Source organism: Dermochelys coriacea, chromosome 25 (genome assembly GCF_009764565.3).
Source record: "Dermochelys coriacea isolate rDerCor1 chromosome 25, rDerCor1.pri.v4, whole genome shotgun sequence".
In the NCBI taxonomy this organism is placed as follows: Eukaryota; Metazoa; Chordata; order Testudines; family Dermochelyidae; genus Dermochelys; species Dermochelys coriacea.
The window spans coordinates 14,899,173-14,919,480 of NC_050092.1; the positions used below are offsets into that span (position 1 = coordinate 14,899,173).

At 61.3% G+C, this 20,308-nt stretch overlaps 1 long non-coding RNA gene across 1 annotated transcript; it reads right to left on the reverse strand.

Annotated features, from left to right (window-relative positions):
- Positions 1-203: 203 nt before the first annotated feature.
- LOC122457508 lies at positions 204-12,968 on the reverse strand. The gene is made up of 3 exons (XR_006277068.1): positions 12,958-12,968; positions 12,578-12,584; positions 204-368 (listed from the first exon to the last, which is right to left on the reverse strand). It is a non-coding gene; the product is annotated as an uncharacterized LOC122457508 (long non-coding RNA).
- Positions 12,969-20,308: the final 7,340 nt, after the last annotated feature.

Genomic DNA, 20,308 nt, shown 5'->3' on the forward strand with positions numbered 1-20,308 from the left:
TTCCAAGTGCGAAAGGGGCAGGGCCACACGACTGGGGGTGTTACAGGTAGTGCTGCTGCCCGCAGGGAAACTCCAGCACCCAGCTCAGCAGGCACCCAGGACCTCCGGGATGCGGCAGGGCACTGCACCATCACCAGCTTCCCTCCCAACACATCTGTCCCCCTCGGGCCCGGGGCAGGATCCCAATGTGACGAAGCGGGACTGTTCTTAATGTTTCCTCTGAATAGTGTGGGGGTGCCTCAGTTTCCCCTATGCAGTTCTTAAGTATCTAGGCGGTGGGATAAGGGTGTATGATCGTTGCAGAGCCCTAGAGGGCAGGTGTGTGCAGGAGTCTGGACACACAGAATGGCCGACACCTTGTTTCTGGGCTGGAGAGAGTTTCAGTTGGGGCTGGCTGAGGACGAGGAGCGAAGTGCAGACGGGGTTGTCTGGCTCACAGTCCCCCAAAATGGACCCGGCTGAGAGGTCCTGTTCTCTGTACCTACAAGCTCTGTTTTAGACCATGTTCCTGTCGTCTAATAAACCTTCTGATTTACTGACTGGCTGAGAGTCACGTCTGACTGCAGAGTTGGGGGGCAGGACCCTCTGGCTTCCCCAGGACCCCGCCTGGATGGACTGGCTGTGGGAAGCGCATGGAGGGGCAGAGGATGCTGGATGCTCCGAGGTCAGACCCAGGAAGGGGGAAGCCGGGTGAGCTGTGTGTCCTGCAGACAGGCTGCTCCCAGAGAAACTTCCCCAGAGTCCTGCCTGGCTTTGCAGGGAGCAGCTCCAGAGCATCGCCCGGAGACTCCGTGACACCCCTGTTGGCGCTAGGCCCCAGGGGGAAGCCATGGCCAGGGCCGGGGGGGGGGGGGAGTGAGCTACTCTCCAAAGCCAGGTGAGACTCGACGGGGGTGAAGATTTTCTCTGTCACTTCAGGTTTCAGAGTAGCAGCCGTGTTAGTCTGTATTTGCAAAAAGAAAAGGAGTACTTGTGGCACCTTAGAGACTAACAAATTAAAATATAAATTTTTATAAATATAAATTAAAATAAGCTCACGAAAGCTTATGCTCTAATAAATTTGTTAGTCTCTAAGGTGCCACAAGTACTCCTTTTCTTTCTGTCACTTCAGTGTTCGACGCCGGGTTCCCACTGGGAACTTTAGGAGTGATGCAAATCAAACTTCCAGCCACCCCGGAGCAGGGCTCAGACGCGGGGCCCTGGCAGTGGCTCCATGTTGCGGTGCATTTTGAGAACCAACCTGTTGCAGTGAGACGCCATGGGCTCCTCCCTGACGGGAATACGGAGCCCCCGAGCCCCCGGGCCAACCCATGGGGGGGGGTGAGGTGGAGTGGGGAGGGGAGGCCCAGGGGCTTTGTGGAGCGCTGTGCCCAGCAGCCCTGCCAACCCGGGGGCAGGAGAGGCACAGGCCTGAGCAGCAGGGCTCATTACATACATGTTCATTGCTGGGGCCCCAGGCTGGGCGATGGAGGATGGGACTTGCTGGGGACTGTGGCCCAGTCACCCATGTTTTCCAGAGCACCCATGGATTTTGGGTGCTGGTGTGGGACACCCAGAATCTGATCTGCAGAGGAGTTAAGTCCCAACACCTCCAGCTGATTTCACTGTCACACCCAAACAGCGAGCACAAGCGTCAGCCCCTCTGTGCCTCAGTTTCCCCAGCTGTCAGTTGGAGGTAATGATGCTGAGCCTGGAGATTCTCAGGCAGAAACACATACAGGACCTGCCTCCACAGGAGCTCTCCCCACTGGACCCCCTGCTCCTGGCACTGCTCTGCCCACCAGCCCTCTCCCCGCTCTGGGGGAGCTGGGGAGGGAGGTGCCTGGCATGGGGATGGCAGGCAGCAGTGCTGCAAGTGTACCAGGTCCAGCACAGTTTCAGGAGCCCTGACTTCACACCAGGATGCCGCGCTGAGCCCCCCGCACCCCTCCAAGCCTGTTTCACCAACAGCTGGCGTCCCTGCCCTTTCATAGGCAGAGTGGGGCAGGGTCTCCCAGTACCCAGCCTTTCCTTGGGGAGGGGCACGTTCAGCTCATTTCTTCCAGGGTCAGCCCCGGTGTGAGTCTGACCCTTGCCCAGGAGCCAGCTGGGCTCCTCCCTCCAGCATTCACATGTGGGAGCAGCCCTCCAGAGTGAGATGGACACCCCCTCTCTGGTACCCTGCCACACCCTGGGCTCCTGGGGCCTGCTGGGGCCCCCAGGAAAGGTCCTGTGTTAATTCCCAGCATGGCCACTTGTCCCCCTTCCACTGGCAGAAAAAGCCCAGCGCAAACAGAATCATCCAGCCCCTGGAAAACTGGGCCCCTCGGCACTGGCTGTTTTCCCATCCCAGTGCTCGTGGGCAGGCACGGGCACCGAGACACTCGCAAACTTACCGTTCCACAGCAACATCAGCTTCAGCATTCCCACCGCTGCCAGCATAGGGCAGCACTGCCGGTCATGTGATATGTGGTGTCCCTCTTAAAGCCCCAGGGCCTGGACTCAGGTGACCAGGTGCAGATCTCAGCATTCCTTGAAAACAAGAAAAGGAGGTTTCGGGCCCTCCTGGCTGCAGAGAAGAGTTTGAGCTTGTGACCAGAGTGGGACCCTGCGCCCAGAGATCAGACACCGAGACCTAGAACCTATGGCTTGCAGCCCCCACGCCCATCCCACACAGAAACAGAGGAGCCCCCATCGGCGTCAACCCCACTGTTCAAGGAGCCTGCTCTTTGCTGGCCACCTGGGCCTTCCTGCAGAGCCCAGCAGCGCAGGGCCAGTGAGCGCCCGTGCTGGGCAAACGGCTCTTCCCTGGGAACTGGCTTGAGTGGCACAGTCACAAGAACCCGGGCAAACAGAGCAGGGCTCAGTAGAGGCAATTGGGCCACGCTTTGCACCTGCAGCAGCCAAGTTTGAACCCATGGGGGGGTCACGCCGCTTCCCTCTTGCACTGCCTGGGGCCCCAGCCAGAAACAGAGTCCCCGGTGCTCACCCCCACAGGGCCTGGATGGACACTGCACATCTCCAGCCAGAGGTCACGGTGCCACCCGCCATCTCGGGGGGAAGCTCCCTGGAATCTCCCATGTGACCTGGCCCCATGGCGCTCGTACCTGCTGGGGGTGCTTCATACAGATTCCAGAGCCCCAGCCAGGGACACGGGCCCCGGAAGCCCCTGCCCAGGCACCAGGTCTGCGGGCAGGGGCTGGCAGTGGGGAACTCAGGCTCCACAGGGCCAGCTGGAAAAGCCAGAGGCAGAATCTTCAGCCCAGTGCCCCAGCCCCAGAGCCTGTATCCTGGCCCCAGGGGGAGGTGGCCATGGCTCCCAGACCAGGCGGGGCGTGGGAGGTGAGCATGTGGTCAGGACGCCAGCAGGAGCCATGGGGCATGGCCAGCCCTGGGAGTGGGGTCCCCTACGGCAAGGGCATTAGGAATCTGTCCCAGAGGCAACACTGCCCCCTGTCCCAACTCTAAGCCCATGGGCTTTATGGGCCTCTGGCATTGGGGCAGGGGGACTCTGGAGCAGAGCAGCCTGTGATGGGCAAACCCTCCCCCAAGTCACCCCAGCAGCTAACGACAAAGGGAGGGCAGCTCCCATCTCTGCCAGGAGGCAGAGGAAGGACTTAGAGCTTCTCCTCCCTGCCACAAAGTAGGGGTGTCTGTGCAAGGAGCTGCTCTCTGCTCACACGGGAGCTCTGCCTGCCCTGTGGCGGGCCTGGAGGGGCCTGCAGGCTCCCTCTTCCCAGAACCAAATTCTCCATTTCTTTCTGTGCCCCCTCCCGGCAGGGCCTTCCAGACCCAGTTAGCAGGAACCAGGGGACAGAGGGGGATGGATAACCGCCTGAGTGGGAATTTTTGGTAATATTTTTATGAGTCCTGTTTGTGCCTCAGTTTCCCCAGTGTGCTGCATTGTTTCTAGGGGGGTGGGAAAGGGCTGTTTGCTCTCAGACCAGGCAGAGACATAGATATGGGTGTCGCCTATTGGTCTGGGTCTTGGTCCCCTTATCAATGGGGGCCTCTGAAAAGACAATGGCAAATCCAATTGCCTGGACTTTGATACCTAGCAATCAACGCCCCAAAGCGATATAGACTTCCCCAGCTTGGGAACAAACGGCTGGAGAGAGCGGAGGTGGGGATGTGTTGGCTGCTGGGGACAGCCAGGGCTCGGACCTGGAATTTGGACCAAGGGGGTCAGACAGATGGAGAGACAGAGCTTGAACAATGGGGCTCACCACAGCTTGGCTACCCAGAATGGACGATTCTCTGTGCTAAGCCCAGGCCCTTCCCATGCTGTGGCTAGTGACGAATGAGTCCAGCTGTTTTGCCAGCACTGGGTGAGGGGCATCGAGTGCTGAGAATGCACGTCTCCCCCAGGGACTCGCTGCCTGGAGCTCACAGGGGAAGCAGGGGGCTGAAGGCCCTGCGGTCCAGCTGAAGGCATTGGTGATGCCCTGTGGCTCCCCTGGAGGAAGAGAGACCTCCAGGGGGTCTGGCCCACTGACAGGGTTCCTCCTGGAGACTGTTCCAGCGCCGCACTCCTGGGGATCTGTGACCCCCGCCAATGATGGAAATAGCCCCCCTGGTCTGCATTAAACACCCCAGTGACCAAACCCAGCCTCAGAGCCAGGGGGCCCCTGGGGAAGTCACTGCAAGAAACAAACTGGCCAGGGAGTTGTGTGCTGCCACTGACCCCACAACCACCCTGCCCCCCGCCCCTCGCTGCGACTGGCAGCTGCCCCCCATCAGCCCAATCACACCTTTCCCCTCCCTCTGGAGGAGGGTTCTTGGCAGCACATGGGGCTGGAGGGTGCCAGCGCTCTGGTGGGCCGAGCTGCCCCGTGCCCTCCCGGGACAATGGGTCCCTTTCCTAATGCTGAAGCTCCAGCCTGCAAAGCAGCCACTAGGAGGTGCTAAGGTGCGACCCCCCCCAAAAACAGCCCCCGAGATTGGCTCTCCGGGATCTACCGAGCACCAGTGCCCACCCCCCCACCCCATGGCACTGGGGTCCCGCAGCACCCCAAACCCTGCTCTCGGCCGCAAAGAGCTGGAGCAGGGTGCTCAGCAGGCGGGGAAGCCGAGAGGGGCAGGGGGCAGCGAGTGCGCCGGCCCCCCCGCGCCCTGCTCCAGCAGCAGAGGCGGAGATGGGCTGGGACCCCAGGCAGGCGGGCCACAGGCCCCCCGGGCAGAGCATTGCCCCGCCCCCGGGGGCGCCCCTGGAGCCTTCTCCCCGCCCCCGGGGGCGGCACTTACCGCCGGGCTCCGTGTGCGCCCAGCGGAGGGAGGCAGCGCCTGACTCCAAGCGCTGCTTCCCGACCCCCAACCCCGCCACTCCTGCATCGCGGCGGCCCGTGGGGGTGGGGGGCGCCCGGGCTCCCTCCCGCTCCCGGCCCCGGGCCTGGGGGCGTCGGAGGGGCTCTCCGGCGGGCAGAAACCACCCCCGGGCCGGGCCTGGGTGCGCCTCAGCGGGCCGGCCGCCGCCTGCCCCCTGCGTTCCCCGCCCCCATCCAGCCGGCCCTTCCGCGGCATCCAGCCCCATTGCGGGGAGCGTGAAACAGCCGGGGCCGCTGGTTCCCGAGCCGGCGGAGTGGGGCGCAGCGCGGTTTTCCTCGGGACCGGTGCGTCTTTGTGCCCGGGAGTGCGCGCTGCCCCCGCCGAGAGGCCGGCCCGGGCCCGGGGCAATGGGGGCTGAGCCGCTTTCCGCCGGGGGGGACCCGGGGGCCACCGCTGCGAGGCGCGAACCCGGGCGCCAGGCGGGGGGCGAGGTGCCCCCTGCCCGCAGATTGCTGCTGCCAGGAATCCGTCGGCCCTTCCGTGTCCCCTGGCCCCAGCCCCTCCGTCGCCCGGAGCGCCGGAGACGGGACCGGCAGGATGGCAAAGCCTCTCTCCTCTTCCTGAGCTGGGAAGTAGTTTGAGATCCCAGCTCGCCCAGCCCAGCCTCTCTGGGGGCTGCTCTCCCCACAGCACCTTCCCCAGGCTCCTCAGCCGCCAGGCACATGGACCGTAAGGGAGTGGCACAGGGCGACTGGCCCCAGCCAGACCATTTCTCCAACCCCCTGGACCTGGGGCCCGCCCTCCAGTTTGAGTCTAGCAAACCTGAGCCCCAGCGTGGGGGTGGAAGGGGCATCTTACGCTGGGCACAGGAGCTAGGCAGCGATGGCCACACATAGCCCTGACCCCAGCAGCACCGAGAATGTCCCACCGTCTCTCAGAGCCATATCAGCCGCCCACAGCCCTGCATGACTCCAGCTCCACCCCCACCTAGCTTCCTCCTGCACCCCTGGGGGAAAGGTCCCAGGGCAGGGGCTTCATGATGGGGACCTCACATAATGCAGATCCTGTCTCCTGGTTATATCCCCTGCCGCTCCCCCACGTGCTGGTCCTGGCTGTCCCTGGGCTGGGGCTGTGTGAGATCAGGGTAGGGGCTCCTTTAAGTGTGGGGCAGCAGTTGGGGGTGCCAGCCACAGCTGCCTGCTCTGCACGGCCCTCCCACAAGCTGGGCCATAGCACTGCCCGTCAGCACAGAGCGGGGGTGCTGGCCTGGGGGCTTCTGGCCCAGCCTGCGGAAGGCAGCAGAGAATTGTCCCCAGATGCAGCGTGGCGCCCATCCAGTCTGCAATGCTTAGTGACTCCAGCCCCGTCCAGTTCTCTAGGGCTTCTCCAGGGGGGCGATTCCCCGTTGCTGGTCTCCCCCCAGCAAGGCCCTTGGCATGGCGGGGAAGTGGGGGTGGGGGGAAGTGCAGGGCTCTGTCCTCCCAGAGCCAACCCACCTCCTTGAAGCCAGGCCCCCTCCCCTGCCTGGAAACCACACACCCACCCAGGTGCACATGGCTCCCCTCTGGCTGTCAGGGATGGAGGGAGCATATGGCCTTGGGAGTCAGGACACCTGGGTTCTATTCCCACTCTGCCACTGAGTCACTGCAGGGCCTAGGGCAGGTCTGTGAACCCTTCTGGGCCTTGAGGAGCCAGGCTGGCTGGGGGCAGCCACTGGCCTGTAGCCAGGCCTGGTCAGTGGTGACTGGCAACTGTGTCCCTCCAGTGGCTGTTGGTGGCTTGGGGGGCTCAGATCAGTTCCCAGGGACGAGCCATCTGCCTAGCACAGGCGCTTGCTGGCCCTGGGCTGCCGGGCTGGGCAGGGAGGCCTGGTCCCAGTGGCCAGCAAAGAGAAGACTCCACATACAAAGGGGTTGAGGCCGCTGGGGGTCTCCTCTGTTACTTTGTGCAATGGGCGTCGATGACTCTGCTCCCGGGTGCATCCCTGTCCCAGCAGTTGGTGCTGGGGAGGCTGAGCAGGGCTGCCAGCCACCCGGCCTCACTTGCCCGCCTGGTAACACCTCAGCCCATGTTCCTGAGGCCCAGGGTGACCGATCCCCCGCTCGGCTGAATGTGTGGCAGCTCTGGCTTGCTGGCACACCGCAGACCTGGGAACCTCACAGCGCCATCGTGCCAGCCCAGCTGCCAATGTGTGAGTGTCACGGGGGAAAACCGGCCAAGAAACCTGAGCTGGCTCTTCCATCTCCTGCTGACACTGCCTGCTGTGTCCTGGTGCAGAGAGATCAGGGAGCAGGATCAGGGAGCAGCCACAGCCATAGGCAATCTCTCCGACTTCTTGCTCCCCATGCCCCAGACCTGGGCATTCCACAGCCAGGGGATCAAGGAGTGATGCCTCCCCCCACCTAGTCATCTCCCCACATGCCAGTGGGCCCACCACTGGGCAGCAGCCCCCTGTGGCGCTGGCAGAGAGCAGACTCAAATCACCCTTCTGGGCGGATGTGTGGCGTGTGGGGGAGTGGGAAGAAAGCTGAGGGGGGGAGAGGCTTTCCCCTGCCCCACTCCTGGCTTCCCCAGCTCTTTGCCAGGCAGCAAGCTATGATGGAGCAGAGGCAGCACCTTGGCCAGGATGCCAGGCCCTCCATCATCACCCAGCAGAGCCCAGCACGGCGCTGACCCCTTGGCACAGTCCAGCCTGTCTGTGAGTGGATGCCCTGCCCACTGAGCGTACTGGGAAAGCACCAGGCCCTTGGGGCTGGCCGGGGAGGCACTCTTCCAATGGCAGTGCCAAGCCACATGCCGCTGTCCCCAATGGGGGACCTGCACCTTGGGGAGAGGCTGCTCCTTCTCCTATTCCCAGCCAGAAGCTGAGGTCCAGAGTGTACGGGAACCTGCTTGGGGTCGCCCGGGGAATGCATGGCAGAAGCAGGGATCAAACCCACGTCACCCAGGGCCTGCTCAACCCCCCCCCAGGTTCCCCCCTCACCTGACTCCCACTGCAGCAGCTGCTCCCAGCATGTCCAGAGAGAGGAAGTGGCTTCCCTGGCAACAGGGCCCACATGGCTGCTCTGGGACGCCCCCCACACGGATGGCAGCTTGGCCGCAACGGGGAGCCATGGGCTGGCAGCCGCGCCCGTCTCTCCTGCTAGCCCGGCAGGGTGTGGGGCAGCGGCTGGCAGCTGCCCAGGCACAGATAAGGTAATAGCAGTGGTACAGGGAGCTGGGGTGGGTGGGCAGACACACAGACAGCAGGGGAGATGCCCGGACACAGCCCCTCAGTGCACCTGTTGGACAAGGAGCCACGTGTCCCCTGCTGGGTCTGGGGAAGACGGGACCATGCAGCCCCATTTCACATGGCACTCCCAGGGGCTGGGGGAGCCCAGCACTCAGCAGTGGAGACCCAGGGCCACATGTCCCGGCCTGGCCCAGCAGGAGGCGCCCTCTGCAGCATGACCGCGCATGGGCCACAGGAGCTCCTTGCCCTGGGGACTGCACAGGATGCCCATGCCATGAGCCTGGCTGCCAGCTGGGAGACCCCACAAGGGGTTAAATCTTGCTCCAGGAGCCAGCCACAAGGTGCCGAGCTGGCCCCACCCTGCAGGCAATGGGTTACCCCCTCCTTGCAAGTGGGCCCACCGGGGTGCTTCCCAGCACCTGGGCAGCCTGGCGTGCATAAGGCCCCATTCCAATGGGACTGGCCCAGGTGCAGGGGCTGCCCTCTCTGGGACCCTCTCCCAGGGGAAGTGCAGGGGACTGCCAGGGCTGCTCAGCCAAGACCTCCAGGTGGTGCAGGCAGCTGGTCTCCTGGGGCCGCTGCCTGTCCGGTGCCCACCTGTTTGCTGCAGGGCTGCATTGCGATGGGCTGGAACCATCCTGGCCCAGACACCTGCGGGCAGCGTGAGCAGCAGCCCCAACACCAGGATCTGTGTTGCCTGAGGGGCAGAGCATCCTGCAAGCGAAGGCAGGAGCAGCAGCCCCAGCAGGCAGACGGAGGCGCCCCGGGGGTAGCGGGGGGTGGCGGGGAGTGGCCATGCTTAGGGACATTCACCGGGGCCAAGGACGGCAGCTTCCAGCAGCAGCGCCAGCCCCATCTGGTTCTGATTTGTCAGGGGCCAGTGCTGGCCACGGTGCTGCTAACCCCTTGGAGCCTGTGGCCATATTGTGTCTTCTGGAGCGGGATGTTCCAGGGACGGCGTCCCATCAACGTGATCCCCAGGCTGGCTCAGGGAGAGAGCCCAGGCTGACCTGGCCCCTGTCTGGGGACACTCCCACCCTGCAGCACACATCCCTCGTTCCCAGGCCGGGTGGGGGTCTGCAAACTCCTGGGGAGCCATGTGCCCTTTCGGTGCCAGCTGCCACACCAGGCCCTATGCTGGTGTCCAGCCGGGCAGTGCTCTTCACCCCTCTTCAGCCAGGGCAGCCGGCAGGCTCCTTCACGTCTGCCTGGGGAGGGGGCATAGTGCAGAGAGCGAGGAACGGGTGTGAGGTGCTGGGGAGCTCCAGGAGCTGCCTCGTGGCTTTGCTTATAGGGAGGAGCAGCAGAATGGTCTGGGCCTGGAGGCCCCATGCCCTGCCCCTGGGCTGAGAGGTCAGACACAGCTGCTCAGAGTGTGATGTTGCACCTTCTTGACTCCCGTGCCGGGGTGTGACACCCAAGGGGCCGGGCAGGGGATCCCCACAGTGCCAGTCTCCCATCCCAGAGCTGGGCACATCCAGCCCCAGCACGGCTCACGTCGGGCGCTGATTTCCAAGGTGGCTGCAGCGCTGGGGTATTGCACGCTCAGGGCTGCAGAGTTAAGTCCCTGTGTCTGCCCCATGGAGTCGGCTCGGCTCCATGAGGATTGGCAGGGATTAGCCAGCGCGCCGTGGCCAGTCACTCCAGGATTCTCAGGCGCTCTCTATGCCAAACATGGAGCGGCCCTTCAGCAGCACGAGCCAAGCATCAGCAGCACACAGCCTCCCTATGCCCCAGGGGCTGACGTCAGTGAGCCGGGGCAAAGCAGGAGCCAGGCAAACCCTACAGGAGCAAGCAGGCAGCTAGCCAGGGAACCAGCTCCCAGCCTCAAGGCGCTCCAGTGTGTATGTGCAGTGTGTTATTGTGTGCATGAGCATGCATGCATTGTGTGTGTGCATGCAGAGTTTGTGTGTGCACATGCATTCTATGTTTTGTATGTGTATATTGTTCATGTGGGGTATGTGTGCATGGATTGTGCTCATGTGCATGTCTGAGCGTGCATCCATATACTCTGTGTGTATGTGGGGTGGGGGGGGTGCATGCCTTGGGCATGTATATTGTATGTGTGTGTGGGGAGTGCATGTGTGTGGGAGTTGTGTGTACGTGTGGGGTATGTGTGCATACACTGTGCTCATTTTGTGCATGTGGGAGTGTGCGTCCATATCCTATGTGTGTTTTTGTGCAGGCACTGTGCGTGTGTGCATACTGGCTGCCAAACTGGCTGTCAGTGACCACGGAGCATGAGTACTAACTTCAGCTCAGACTATTACGAAACATGGCACAAATCCCAAACTGGGGGTGAGTTCTTCACCTTGATTTCATCAACCAATTACCAAGTGTGACCCCCTCACGCACTACCGCAGCCTAACCAAGGAGCCAGACAGTGCCCTTGGGTACTCTGATCTCTAGCACCACTCAGGCAAGCTGCCTTTGTGATTGATGGGCCCTTACAACAAGGATCACAGGAACATTCAGGTTACTCCCAGCCCCAAAGAGCAGTCACTTACCCCAGGTCGCTTGCACCTTAGAACTCACACCAAAGACAGCGGCTTGTAGCCAATCCTATAATAAACATTGTACGGATTTATTAACTAGGGAAGGGAAACAAGAGTCATTTACACATTTAAAGCAGGTCAACATACATCACCCAAAAGAATGAGTTCCAAGCTTAAGTTTCAAACAGTAATAGTAGCTTCTATAGTAAGATCAGATTTTGTCATGGAGGCCGCAGGTTCTGTGACTTTCAGAGACCTCCGTGATATTTTCCACTTCAGCTTCAGCCCCATGCCATGGGGCGGCAAGGCCGGACCTGTCAGCTGGTGCAGGAAGTGTGATCCCCAGAGCTCTGATCCGCCATGGGCGTGGTGGGCCTAGAGCTCTGAGCCATTTCGGGCAGTGGGAGACCCACAGCTGTCAGCAGCTGCTGCAGGCGGCAGGGGCTGGAGCTGACAGTCCCCCCAGCAGTCAGCCCCGCCACCCAGTCACAGGCTCCTGTGAATTTTTGTTTATTGCTCCCAACCTGTCCATGATTGTTACTAAAAACAACTGTGACAAAATCTTAACCTTAGGAATCAGCAAGCTCTATATGGGACTAACCCAGGCTAATGCAGCTGGGGAGCCCTTGCTTACGCCTAGAACCCTTGCCCCCCAGTCTGAGCAGCAGAGAGATACACTTCCTCCTTGTTACTCCCTTCCCCCCCTTCCACTTTGAGCTGCAAACTCAGCCACTGGGAGGAATCCTTTTCACTCTGCTTGAGGCAGGGAGAGCGAAAGTAAACAACAAAGTCTTTTGTCCTCCTTAACGCTCCACTCTAGTCCCTGTGGTGTCAGCTGAAATCTGGGTGGGGCGGGACGGGACCCCAGCACTTCGCACTAAGCAATGACTCGCTCCTGTCTGGTGAGGTACACGGGTACAAAGACTCACAATGCAAATGCTGGGGCTCACCTTGCAATCATCACAGGTATTGGAAGTAAGCTTAACGGCCAGCAGCAGCTCCACACACTTAGTGCAGCCAAACCCATTCTGAGCCCTGCTACCCAGGTTAATGCCACTGACCCCAGGCGTGCCAGACTGAGTCCAGCTCCGCCTTTGTCAGTGGTCACGAGGCACGGGCACCTTGGCATGAGCTGCCACTGGGTGTGCCAGCATCACACTGGTTATGTGGGCATTTATGACAGACATGTTGCCAACACACCCATTACTCTGGTCCCCCTTTGACAACTCCGGTGCCTCCCCAGCTGTTGAGGAAGCCAGGATGTCTGCACATCTCTGGTCCCCCACTGCCCTGCCTGGCTGTGCCATCCCCATGGCACATGCTGTGAAGCAGGGCCAACGGCAGTGTCCAGCTTGCTCCCAGCAGTGCCCCACGCCAGGCCCCCGCCTCATGCTGGGGCTGATGATGAGCGGCTCAGCTCTGCTCCGGGGTCTGGCGTCTGCTGGCCAATCTCATCCCAGTGCCGAGGGGGAGGATGTCACCATGGTAACCCATCAAAATGTCCCTGTCGCTCTCCAGGCTCCAGCGTAGCGGATCTGGCTGCCGGTGGAGGGCAAAGGATTGAGCGAGGAAAGCGGCCTCTGCCATGCCGGTGGGGGCTCACAACCAGCTGCCTGCCCAGTGCCCCGCGGCAGGGAGGGGGAGCAGCAGCTGCAGAGCTGAGAGCCCTTTGCTGGAGATAAAGGAGGGAGGGGAAGGCACTGGGATGAGACCATGGCACCTTCCCCCTGCGAAGGAGACAGTGCCGCCCCTCCAGTATTTCCCTGCCTGTGCCCATGTGTCATCCCATCCCTGATGCCCCAATGGACTCTTCCCAGCCCGCCCCCCGCTGCCAAACCCCTGAGGGAGGGTGCTGGGCACGCTGGCATCCTCCACTTTTGCCGTCACCCCTGGGTAACGTTGGGGCTTGCTGCCAAGTCCCCCTCTTGGACCATGGGGGGGCATGGAGGGGGGCAAAATCTGCCAATCAGCCCTGGATACAGCCACTGGCCTGGCCCAGGGAGGACTTGGCCCAGGGGTCTCTGCGGAGCTAGCTGCCCACAGTGTGGAGAGCTCTGGGCCTGCACAGGGCCCCGTGGGCAGCAGGAGCTTATGCACCCCACTGTGTGTGGGGAGAATCAAACCTCCTGTGTCAGGGCTGGAGCCAGTCTCTGGTTCCTCTGGATTAGGGTGTTTGCTGTGGGCTGGACCAGCTACTCCCTGGAGAGGGGAGCCTGCAGGGAGGGGAGGTCAGGCTGGGGGCTGAGGCCAGCTCGCCGGAGCAGGCTCAGCAGGTCCCATACCAGGGGAGCCCCTTGCCCAGCCCCCAGGGTGAGACCCGGGATCTAGTTCTCACCTGGGAGGTTGGGAAATGGCAAACAACCCAGTAAAGCCCCTGCTCCAGCCCTGGCAACTGCTCAGAGCCACTGGGGTCTTTGTCCCCCTGCAAGGCTGAGCCCCTGGCACTGTGCCCACTGGGCAGTGGCTGGTGCATTAGGCTCCTGGAGGCAGGCCAAGTCCGTGCAGCTGGCCGAGAAGGGTGGATCAGAGACAGCACTGAGCCAGTGCTGAGTTGGAGCTCGATGGATCCTCCATGGAGGCGGCTCCTGGGAATCCTGGATCTGGAGTAGCTGGGGAGGGAGCCCCCATTTCCTGCTGCGAGACTCCCTGGATCGAGGCTGGCCTCTACTGGCCGCAGGCCCAAGCCACTGGTGTGCATCCTGGCTGCGTTTCCTCCCCAGGCCAGCAGCCCTCGTCCACCGGGCTCCCCTCACCACACCAGGAACCAGACTTGCTTCGCATTTCGTTATTGGATCACGGTGGATCGAGCGCCCCCTCCAAGACTTGCTCTCCCTGAAAACTGCAGTGAGACCCAACTCAGTGTCACAGGAATGGCCACACCGGGCCAGACCAATGGCCCTGCTAGCCCAGTCTCTGCCAGAGGCCAATGCCAGCTGCTTCAGAGGGAACGAACAGGACAGGGCAATTACTGAATGACCCATCCCCGGTCGGTCAGCCCCCCTTCCGCAGTCAGAGGTTAGGGCTTGAGGTGATGTTCCTGAGTATCTGGGCTGATAGCTATTGCTGGACCTAGCCGCCAGGAACTTCTCGTGTCCTTTTTTAAACCTGGTTATATTTTGGACTTCACAACATCCCCTGGCAATGAGTCCCACAGGGTGATGGTGCGTTGTTTGAAGAAGCACTGCCTTCTGTTTGTTTGAAACCTGCTGCCTGTTCATTTCATCGGATGACCCCTGGTCCTCGGGTTATGGGAAGAAGAAAATGACATTTCCCTGTTCACTTTCTCCACAGCGTATCCGATTGTACAGACTTTCACATCCCCCCCTTTGTGTCTTGTCTCCAAGATGAGCAGTCCCACTCTTTTTAATCTCGCCTCATCTGGAAGTTGTTCCCTTTTTCCTGCCCTGCTCTGCCCCTTTCCCAAGGCTAATACATCCTTTCTGGAGATGGAGAGACCAGAGCAACCTGCAGTGGACAAGGTGGGGGTGCACCAGGGATTTATACAGCAGCTTTATGGTATTTTCTATTTTATGAGCTATCTTTTTCCTGACAGTTCCTGGCTGCACCAAGTGCAGTCACTGTTGGAAGGCAGACACCACTACGGGCAGGGCCCTGGCTGTACCTCTGCTGCCCCCCGCCCTGTGCCTTGGCAGAGCACACACTCGCCCAGTTGCCCCCTTTCCATAACTCATGCTCTGTCTACCCCGCTTTGCTCAGCTTCACACCACCCACCTCTGCCTCCACTCCCCCTTACCCACGCCCCTTCCCGGCCACGCGGTGCCACAGCACACCCGCTGTGCTGTGCCAGAGGCTGTGGCGGCAGTGGGCTCTGATAAGGCCCCAGGGTAAAGGCTGCGAGCTGCAGAGCTCTTTTGGGACGCGGCTGCTGCTTTGCAGAGAAAAGGGGTTTAGGGAGAGCAGGGAGCTGCCCTGGGCTGGGGGGCCCAGCGAGAATCAGCCCCTGTCCACACCTGCACCAATGACCCTGCCACTCTCAGGCAGCTTGCCAAGGGGCTGTCTCTACCCAGCCCAAAGAGGGGGGTGACACCCCACACTGGGCTGGCTGCTGCTGGAGTGTTGTACCCCTCCCCTAAGCAGTTGGCTCCAAGCACTGCTATCAGCACTGCCAGCAAAGCAGCTGCTTGGCTTCCCTGCCAGCCAGCAGGGCTGATAAAACGGCAGCTCCGAGCCCATATCTGCTTCCTGGGGCAGATAAGGAACATGCGCCCAGCCACCTGGCTTCCAGCTGCCCGCTCGCCAGGGAGGTGCCCTCAGGGGCTGGCGGGTGGGTACAGTTCCTGACACCAGTGGCCCCGACTAGCTGGTGATGGTGAAACTCCCCTGCCACTAGAGGCCACAGCCAGCCCCAGGGCTGCCTCCCCAAAGGGACAGGGAGGCACTGACAGGACCCAGCTATTGCAAGATTGAATTAGCTCCCAGGGATGGTTGCTGCAGCCAGAGACAATCCGCAGAGTCTCCCAGGGCCAAGGCCTATGGCGTGGCTTTGCTGCCCTCTTGTTACGGGACCAAGCATGGCATGTGAGGTCTTGTCAGCCCAGGGGTTGGCACTTGGCCGTTCCTCCAGCCAGCTGGCCACGCCCGATACAAGTGACCCAGGAAGTCTCATCAGAGCATCCCCACCATAAACTTTCCAAGCTTAGGCTTGAAGCCAGTTCGTTTTTTTTGCCCCGACAGCTCCCCTGGGGAGGCTGTTCCAGGGCTTCACTCCTCCGATGGTTAGAGCCCTGCTGCTAAGTTCATGTCTACACTTGTTGCTGGCCGCAGTCAGTGATTTGGAATCGGGCCCTTCTCCGAACCCTGGGACCAGCCCATTGCGTGACCAGCCATCTGTGGTCAGGAAGCTGCAAACCGGCTTGTGAAATGTGACACCAGGCAGGATATGTGCATGTGGGAAATCCCCAGCCAGCCCCCCCCCCCCCCCCGCACCTCTGCATCTGCCCTGGCCAGTGGCCTCCATAGCCAGCACCATTAAAAAAAGAGACACATTTGTTCTGACAAATGGATCACACACACACACACACACACACACACACACTTGCTGTGGGTGTCAGGAGTGCACACTGTGACACAGTAGGGAGCAGGGTGGTGAGACTCCGCAGGGAGGGGGGAGTGCTGACTTGGGGATGTGGCAGGGGGGTTTCATTGGGGATGGGAGACCTGAGAGCCTGTAACCTGAGCCGGGGGGGGGGGGAGGGGGAGGTAACACCTTTGCACCAGGAAACTGGACAAAGGCTGCAGGAGGGAGCCTGCTGGAGAGATTTTGGTTTCAGTTTTGGGCTGGGTGGTGGAACGCAGGGAACCCCAAGGCTGGGGTCTAAGCTCCTTGCCCCCCAGAAAGACTCGACTGAGGGGTCCTGGTTGTACCCACAAGCTCTGTTTCAGACTGTGTTCCTATTGTCCAATAAACCTTCTGTTTTACTGGCTGGCTGAGAGTCACAGCAAATCCCAGGAAGAGGGGTGCAGGGCCCTGACTCCCCCACACTCCATCACACACACACACACACACACTGTGGGTGTCAGGAGCACACACACTGTGAGTGTCAGGAACACACACCCACATCCCTGGGCTCACCACACTGAGCCCTGCTCTGTCACTCCCTCTCCGGAGGGACTGTTCCCCGCAAGGGACAAGGGCCTAAAGAGGAGACTAGAGAAACCCTGGCCGCCCGACACTCCCAGTGACATTGCAAAGATCTGACCCCTCCTGTTTGTACCCCCCTCCCTGCCCCTCTGTGCAGCTCTCTGGCCTGCCCCCCAGCTGGGGGGGAGCCTTCTGCTCTGCAGCGCTGTCTCTGTCTCCCTCCCTACTTCAGTTCCACTCCCAGGGCCCTGACAGGTGCTGTGGTTCCCCGGCTCCCCTGCAGATGTCAGTCGAACACTCCCGCGTGGGCCTGGCCCTGCTGCTCCCCCATGGAGGGCAGCAGGTTGGGCCCAGCTCCATATGGGGCTCAGAGTTAAGGACTGTCTAGTGCTCCCAGGTGGGGCAGCCTCCAGCGTGGGCAGATTGAGCCGCTATGAGATTCCCCCTGGGCAGTGCAGCCAGGGGACAGGGTTTGCTGCCTGTGGACCCACCAACACCCCAGGACCTGTTCAATTTCCCAGTGGGCTCTGGGCATCTGCCGGGACTCGGTGCATCAGTGTGGGGCCCAGCCCTCAGTGTGCCCCTGCTCTCCTAGAAGTGTGGTGAAGTGGGGAGCCTGCCCCCAGCCCCTTTTCCAGTAGGGGTGGCCCATGATGTGAGACCTTGATGAGGATTCAAACCAGAGACCTTGGAGTGAAAGGGTCCCTCACCCCTGGCGTCAGGCCAGAGCACAGCCCCAGCACAGCCCCCGCTGAACCCCCTCCCCGGCAGGGCTCAGAGTACAGGGGGGAACAGGCAGGTGACTCTGGAGTCAGGGCGCTGTCGCTCCCTCCCTGTGTTGGCTGGTGGTGAGGGCAGGAGCAGGGCTACCCGCAGACACTCCCTGGCCGAGTGGGTCGGGGCTGGGAGGGCCCCGTGGAGCCGTGCCGCCAACCCTGCCCACCCGAGCTGACTCTGAAGTGGGGCAGGGAGAAGCAGGGGGGCTGTTATGTTGGAACCCCAGGACACAGGATATTCGTGGGCATGTCTCTGTGCTCACACTAGCAGGGCCAGCCGCTGCAAGGTACTGAGAGCTTCCACCCTGCCCCCGGCTGGTTGTAACGGGAGGGAGTCGTGGGGCTTTGAGAACCAGGCCCAGTGTCCCAGGACAGGCACCTCCCCAGCCGAGGCGCCTAGAATCTTTGGGCACATGGATCTGGGGCCCTTGGGGGCCCCTCCCCTGCCTACCCGCTCAGCGAATGTGGTGTGCATGAGGCCCTGCCCCCTCCCTCCGCCCAGTGAACGACGTCCCGCCCTGCCCCTTGGCTCCCTGAAGCTAAAGCCCCAGGTGTAGGGGAAGCTTTAGCACAGCTCTTGGCTGTGGGGCACCTGCCCTTCGAGTGAGGGAGCCTGGGCTGTCCCCACGTCCTCCGCCCCCTGACCTCTCCCCTCTCAGCCAGTGCAGGCAGCACTAGGCACATGCTAGCCCCCGTGTCCGTCGACCCACCCACCACGCACAGAATGGCCCAAAGGGAAGGCAAAAAAGAAAAGGAGTACTTGTGGCACCTTAGAGACTAACAAATTTATTTGAGCATAAGCTTTCGTGAGCTACAGCTCACTTCATCGGATGCATCCAATGAAGTGAGCTATAGCTCACAAAAGCTTATGCTCCGATTAAGTGAGCTGTAGTTCATGAAAGCTTATGCTCAAATAAATTTGTTAGTCTCTACGGTGCCACAAATCCTCCTTTCCTTTTTTGCAAATACAGACTAACACGGCTGCTACTCTGAAACCAAAGGGAAGGGACGCTGCAGGTTCCCGGTCACCCCGTCACACACAGCTCCACAGGAACACCCAGCACCTGGATTCCCTTGTCAGGAAAGCCTGGCTCCAGCTCGTTAGCAAAGAATGCAGCAGTAGCTGTAGCTCACGAAAGCTTATGCTCAAATAAATTTGTTAGTCTCTAAGGTGCCACAAGTCCTCCTTTTCTTTTTTGTGAATACAGACTAATACGGCTGCTACTCTGAAAGCAGTAGCCCTGGAACCATCGGACACAAAGGGTGACCCAGCAAATCAGCCAGTGCCAAAACTCAGCTACCAAGCTGCTTCTTGGCCCAGAAGGGGCTGTGAACCCCAAGGCCGTCTCACCAGGATGGTAATGCCCTGCCTTTTATGAGCCCAGGCCTGCTGCAGCCTGTCTCCCCCGGGCAAAGGCTAACCGGGGGGGGTTGCCGACTCGCCAGCTGCAGCTTTGCATGGTCACTGTCTTCACCCCAGCCAGGCTGTCCCCACCTGGATTTGCTTTTTCTGGCAGCCCCCGCAAGCTACTGACTAGCACCGTACTCCACCAGTAAATGGGGGTCCATGGTGAACCTACAATACTCAGGTTACACCCGACTCCCCAGAGAGATAAGCACCCCCCACCCCAAAGTGTGAGACCACCTTTTGGTGACCTGCCTTCCCGCACAGAGCGAGAGAGGACAGGTGCCAGTGCAGAGCCAGAACTGCCCAGGTAACTCCGCAGAGAGTTTGCTGACCAGCATGACGCTGGCTTTCCTTAGCCACCTGATGGGCCATTATGCCATGAACGAGTCTGTCTGTTCCAGACCCCAGGGATCCCTGCCAGCCTTATGCCCCCCCTCTCCCCCGCTCTCTGCCAGTGGGCACAGAGCTCCTGGCTCACACTGACATCACTCATTAAGGAGTCAGCATATGGCCAATCCTGGGATTTCCCCTCAGCGCCCCGACCATCCTTCCTCACTGCAACAGCTTCAGGCCTCCTGCCTGCTTCTGCCTCCCCAGCTCACTCCTCAGTGAGTTCTGGGCGAGCTCTTGACTCCGCCGGCCCCTCAGGTGGGAAATAAAAGTGCCCACCGGAGCACTGTGCGGCCTGAGGCATGGTGTGATGGGGCTCAGCCGACCCCTGACAGCTAGCAGCGAATGTCTCCAATGGCCAGAGATGGGCACTAGATGGGTAGGGCTCTGCGTCAGGGGTGGCAGGGTTGTATAATTTTTGGTGATGCCCAGAACGGGTCCAAGTTGTCCCCTCCCGCACACACACACAGCTGCCTAAGGCTCTGGGAAGGAGTTTGGGTGCAGGAGGGGTGTGGGCTCTAGGATAGAGTTTGGCTGCTGGGTGCAGGCTCTGGGCTGAGACAGGGGGAGGGGGTGCAGGAGGGGAGTTGGATGCTGGATGCAAGCTCTGGGCTGGGATAGAGGGTTGGGGTGCAGGGCATGGGGCTGGGCCGGGGATGAGGAGTTTGGGGTGCAGCAGGCAGGCTGCCCTGGGGCTGGGGGCCAGAGAGGAGGACTCCCCCCAGCCCTCTCCCTGACGGCACCAGCAAGCTATGGGGGAGGGGACAGCGGCCCCCTTCCCAGCCTCCCTGGCACCCCACTCACGCAAGCCCCCACCAGGGTGCTGTTCAGGAGGTCCAGCCAGGATAAGGCTCCCCCCCAGAGTCAACTCAGAGTCGCCTGCGGGGGGGGGGACAAGGGGGTACACTGCCATGTGCCTCCTCCCCTCCTCCCTCCACAGGTGCAGCAGCTGCCTCAGCCTGCCCCCGGCGGCTGGTGAGGAAGTGCAGTACGGAGCTGTCTGGGACAGGCAGGGACGCTCGAGGGAGGAGACGCATGGGGGTGGCAGGTGGGGCGGGGGAGGAGACCCAGCCCCGAACATTGGTGGAGCCGGGCCCCCTGGGCCCTGAATTTGCTGGAGCCTGGGCACCATGGGCCCACATAACTCGCCGGCCCTGCTCT